Raw genomic sequence first — 6,000 nt, forward strand, 5'->3', positions numbered from 1 at the left:
GTTGTTTGCCGAGTCCCGCCAAGCGCTCCTCCTGGCGGCGTTGGTGTCGGTGAGTCCAGCCTGGAGTGATCTGCGTGCCGCAGGGGCCCGCGCCCCGGGGCATCGCTAGCTGCCTCTCAGGAAAGGAGACGCCCGCCCCCCGGCGCCCGTGCCTGGAGCACCGAGATCGTGCTGCGCCTAACGGGGCGGGTCTTGCTCGGCATTGGCTGCGGGTCACCTAAGCGCGGCGGCGGTCTGCGCGCCTCTCCCGGAAGAGAGTGTCCCGGAAGTGGGCGTCCCGGCCAGAGCGCACCTGGCGCGGGGCGTCCTCGGGTCTTCTCGCCGTTGGCGCCACGCGAGCTGGCGGGGGTCTAGGGAGCCAGCGCCCGGCGGCTGGGAATGACCCGTCCCGTGGGTCCCAGGCACCCCAGCGGCATCTGAGCGCGGAGCGGAGGGAGTCTAGGGAGCCAGCGCCCGGCGGCTGGGAGCGACCCGTCCCGTGGGTCCCTGGCACCCCAGTGGCATCCGAGCGCGGAGCGGAGGGCTGCGGATCGCAGGTAAGGGGACAGGGGTTGGTGGGGGTGGGTGGAGGAAGGAACGACGAATTACACCAGAGCTGTTTGGTACAGGGGCAGAAACAGAAAACTCAGACGTACCACTGCAGAGGCCATGGGAGTTAAGTTGTAAATGCTGCTGTCTTTCAGTAGCCGGCAGCCATTCTCTTCTGTAGCTGATGGGATACAAAGCTCTACTGGGTTGTTCTTTGCATGGGATAGTCTTGTTTTGCAGAAATTCAGCTCAGAGCCATCCTTGATGTGTAAGTGTAAGGTCGGATCTTAACAAACGGCATCGCGAAACAGAGGAAAGCTTCAAGTGAGCTTTATTAGGGGGCACTCCCGGGCGAGCTTCACTGGTCCGAGAGAAAGGGGCCAGAGAAGTCGCCCCCGGGCGAAGTTTGGGCAAGATTTTATAGGGGAAGAAGGGAAAGGGGTGTGGTGAACCTGGGAGGGCGCAGGGAATTCCTTATCTGGTGGTCTCTTCGGGTGTCGTGGCACTATCTGGTGCCGGTTCCATCAGTCTTGGGACCGCTAGTCCCGTCCCTCGAAAGGCGGGAAGGCTGGGCCGGGTGGAAAGCCCCCAGGTCAGTTCCTGGAACTGGGTGGTCCGGAATGTCTCCAGGTCAGTTTCTGGAACGGGGTGGTCTGGAGAGTTTCGGTCTGATGCAACCTGTGAATCTGATTGCGTTCCCCTGCCTCGGGCCAGTTGGCCTTACATCCCGACATCTTTGGTGTAATGGGGCGGCGTTCCGATCTCTGGCTACTTCATGCTGAATGGGGGTGTCAAAAGGGGAGTCGGGCGACCAGAGGTCCGAGGCTTAGGGGAGACCAGTGGGGGTTTCTGCAGGAAGCAAGGTGTAAGGACCGAGGAACATTTGGTTTGTGGCCACCCGAGAGACTTCCTTCATGCGCCGGCGAAGGAACCTAAGAAAACAGGGCAAACATGAGCAAGATACACATGAGAATTAAGGGGCCTCAGATTGGTGTTAGCCAGGTATAGAGGGTGGATCGCCACCAATCGGGAATTGGGGAGGCGGACTGTTGGTGTTTGCGTTGGAGTTCTTCTCTTAAGCGATGGAGGGCGTTTACAGCAGCATTCCTCCTGTAGGAGAGGCAGGTACCTCCTTTGTCGGCCGTCAGGAGATCCAGGGCTCATCGATTCTGGAGAGCGACTCAGGCTATGGAGGTGATTTGGCCCTGGAGAGAGGAGATGGAGGTGGCGGAGCCTTCAATGGCTAGCTGGAGTTTATGTTCTAAGTCGCGGGATGTTGAAACACTATGTGTGAGAGCTCCCCCCTGCCCCCCGAGGCCTGCAGCGACCAGGGAGGAGGCGAGAGAGATGCCTGCGACCAGAGGAAGAAAGATAGCTTTTTTTTGTCGGGTAAAGGGCGGCGTGATTAGCGAGGAAAATTCGTCTTGGCTATACAGTGTGAGTTGTGGGACAAGAGTAACGGGGATACATGGGAAGGGGGAGGAAGAATTGATCTCTTTTGTGAGGGAACCATTGCACCACAAAAACATGCCTGGTGGTGCTTCAATTGATGTGTTTACCGTGAGGGATGTGTTGCAAAGAAACCCAGTATCAGCTAGATTTGGGCGGCTGCCGTAACAGTGAGATTTTTTTTGAATCAAGGAATATGGGGACTTTTAACGGGGAAAAAGGTGGGTTTTGGGATGTGTAGGAAGTAGAATTGAAGGGCTGGTTGAGTGGGACAGCAGCCAAGGGTGGACGGCCAAGCGAGGCACATAGAAAGCAGCCGGAGATGTTACCTATTCCTGTGTGGTTGAGTATCTGTAGTGTTTGTTTGGTCAGTTCGGCTGCTGCTGCTAGGGCCTGAAGGCATTGTTGCCATCCCCGAATGGTTGGGTCTAGCTGTTTGGAGAGGTAAGCCACGGGGCGGTAGGAAGGCTCTACAGGCTGGGCAAGGAGTCCAGTGGCTATTCCGGCCCGTTCACCCACAAAAAGGTGAAAAGGTCGGTTTGGGTTGGGCAGAGAAAGGGGAGGAGAAAATATCAGAGCGTTACGGAGGGTGAGAAAGGCCTGTCGAACGGCGGAAGGAGAGGTGAGGGGTCCTTGAGGGGTTCCTTTAGCGGCTAGATATAAGGGTTTAGCGAGGAGAGCAAAGTTGGGGATCCAGTGTCGGAAAAATCCTATAAGGCCCAAAAAGGAGAGAATATGTTCCGCTGTTTCCAGAGGCTGGAGTTCACGGATAATCTGGGTGTGATCGGCTGTTAGATCTTTTGTGGTAGGGGTAAGGTAGAGCCCCAGGTAGGTTCCAGAAGATACAGATAACTGAGCCTTGGCTGGGGAGACCCGATAACCGCGAAAGCCAAGGTAATTGAGGAGATCTGCAGTATGTTGTCTTGAGAGGCTGAGAGATGGGCTACAAAGGAGGAGGTCATCTACATATTGAAGGAGTGTGCTGGGGGTAAGGGAGCAGGAAGTGAGGTCCCGTGCCGGCGCCTGACCGAAGAGGTGAGGACTGTCGTGGAAGCCCTGGGGAAGAACTGTCCAGGTGAGCTGACTGGAAGTATGAGTATCCAGATCCGTTCAGGTAAAGGCGAAGAGGAAATAGGAGTCGGGATGTAGGTGGATAGTGAAAAAGGCATCTCTGAGATCCAGAACCGTAAAGCGGGTTGTGGATGGGGGGATATGGGAGAGCAAGGTGTATGGGTTTGGTACTACTGGGTGGAGAGGGATTATGGCTTCATTGATTAGGAGGAGGTCCTGGACTAGGCGATAATCCCCAGAGGCCTTGCGGACAGGCAGGATGGGGGTGTTTCAGGGAGTCAGTGGGGATAAGGAGTCCCTGGTTTAGGAGTCTGGTGATAATAGGTCGTAGGCCCCTAAGGTGAGTCTCAGAGATGGGAAATTGGGGCCTTGATGGAAATTTGGAGGGGTCCTTTAGGCGGATGAGGACGGGGGAATGGTGTGTTGCTTTTATGGGCTTCGAAGCATCCTAGACATGGGGATTGATTGGGTTCGGTGTGGTTGGAAGAGGGGGATAGGAGGGGGAGGGTTCTAGAGACAGGCCGAGAAGAGGAAGCAGGAGTTGGGAGGAGGGGACCTTAGGGTCAAGTCTATCCAGCTGGAGGGAGGCCCCTAAGTGGAAAAGGACATCTCGGCCTAGCAAGGGAACTGGGCAGGATGGTATCACTAAGAAGGAATGAGTAAAAGGAAGTTCTCCGATATGACATGGGAGTGGACCGGTCTGGAGTGGGAAGGGTGGTTTGCCATCAATACCCATGACCGAGATCTGGGAAGGAGTAAGGCCCAGAATAAGTAGGCAGGACCGAATAGGCAGCCCCCGTGTTCACCAGAAATGAGATGGACTTACCCGCTACCTGTAGCGTTACCCTGGGCTCGGCGAGGGTGATGGGGGTCTTCGAGTCCGGGTGTCGTCAGTCGTCAGCCAATCCCAGCAGTTCGAGTGGTAATGCCGTTGGGTCGGCCTGCCTCCCGCGTGGAGACGCTGAGGGAGGGCCAGTCGTAAGGCAGTCGCTCTTCCAGTGGCCCGTTAGCCCGCAGCTGGGACAGGGCTTAGAAGGAGGTCGGGGATGGGGACATTGGCGAGCCCAGTGGCCTTTTCCGCATTTGAAGCAGGCCCCCGGCGGGGTTGCCTTTTGCGGACCCCATGGATGCTGTGATACATGGGAGATGGCCGGCCTTAGGGCGGCTACAAGAGGTTGGGTTTGGAGGGCCACCTTCTGGTGCATCCGAGCCTGTCAGCTGGATCCTGCCAAATCCTCACGGCCAGTGTAGACTTTAAAGGCCATCTTTACCAGATCTCGAATAGGGGTTTGAGGGCCATCTTCTGCCCGTTTTAATTTCTTTCGGATGTCTGGGGCTGATTGGGTGATAAAATGGGTGGCTAGGACCGCTGCCCCTGCCGGGGTGTCGGGATCCAGCTGGGTGTAGAAAGTTAAGGCCGCTGTAAGGCGATAGAGAAAGATAGCTGGATTTTCGTTAGGTTCTTGGATTATCTCTTTAGTTTTTCAAAATTGACTACCTTATGAGCAGCAGCCTGCATGCCAGCCAGGAGGCACTGGATCATGAGTTTGTGTTTATGACGGCCATCTTGGCCATCCTGATAAGTCCAGCCTGGATTGGTACCAGGTACAGCAGTCACTCCGACAGGCATGGAGTTGTCGGTAAGGTGAACCTGATCTGCATGGTTTCGGGCAGCAGTTTGAATTCTTTCCCTCTCATCAGGGGTCAGAGTAGAAGATAGGATCACAAAGATAACCTGCCAGGTTAGATCATAAGCTTCAGAGAGGTAGCAAAATTCTTTGATGTAGCGGGAAGAGTCAGCAGAACAGGAGCCTAATCGCGTTTCTATCTGAGCGAGAACTTGGAGGGAAAAGGGAACATGAACTCTAACTAATCCTTCCGCTCCTTCTATATCCCTCAGAGGGCAGAGGAGATTTGGATCTTGGGAGTCGTGAGAGCGTGTATGTGCACTAATTGGCGAAGCAAGGGGCGAGGGAGGAGAAACCGTTGAGGGAGGCGGGGATGCGGTTGGATGGGCCGGAGCGGCTGCGGGATGAGGAGGGACCGCTTCAGGGTTGGGTGGAGGCTGGAGAGGAGCTCTGGAGGGGGGAGAGGCGAGAGATTCGGGTGGGTCGCCTAGTGGAGAGGAGTCATCATCAAAGGAAATTAGGGGCTTGGATGTAGGAGATGCCTGTTTGGCAAGAAAGATCTGGGAAGTGGAACAATCGACGTAGAGGGAGGGGCAGGAGCGTAAATACCAGAAGGCCTGAACATAGGGGACCTCGGATCATTTGCCCATCCTGCGGCAGTAATTATCTAGATCACGGAGGATGTTAAAATTGAAAGTCCCTTCAGGAGGCCATTTGGATTGATTGTCTAGAAGATATTGTGGCCTGGCCACAGTGGAATAGAAAATAAGCCGTCGGCAACGGAGAACTTGGGAGAAACCGAGGGCTGTAAAATTGGCTAGGAGACACCCCAGGGGTGTCTTAGAATCTGGTTTCGATTCTGAGGTTCCCATGACCCCCAGTCTGTCCCTGAGTGAATGGAGAAGGAGAGAGGCGTGCCTGGTCTCAGTCTCCAATTCACGGCAGGTCGGAGGGCGGTCAGGTGATTGGGACGTCTCCACAGTTCCATAGACCTCACTTGCTATATGGTCGGTCTTTTGATATATGTATTTAATAGGTATTTGTACACGTATGGTAACCCTAATCTTAATTTTTCCATTCACCCCACCTATCCTTTTAGATAAGCATACTTCTAAGTCTGTGAGTGACTTTCTCTATGGAAATATGTTCATTTGTGTTAGTTATTAGTTAACACCTGTAAGTGATATCATAAGATATAGGTTTTTGCTTTCTGACTTACCTCATGTTCTGTGATTATCTCCAAGCTCATCTATGGTGCCTCAAATAGCAGTGTTTCATTGTTTTCCATGGCTAATATTCTGTTGTATAAATAGACCACTTCTTC

Source organism: Hyperoodon ampullatus (assembly GCF_949752795.1).
Source record: "Hyperoodon ampullatus genome assembly, chromosome: 5".
NCBI classification, from domain to species: domain Eukaryota; kingdom Metazoa; phylum Chordata; class Mammalia; order Artiodactyla; family Ziphiidae; genus Hyperoodon; species Hyperoodon ampullatus.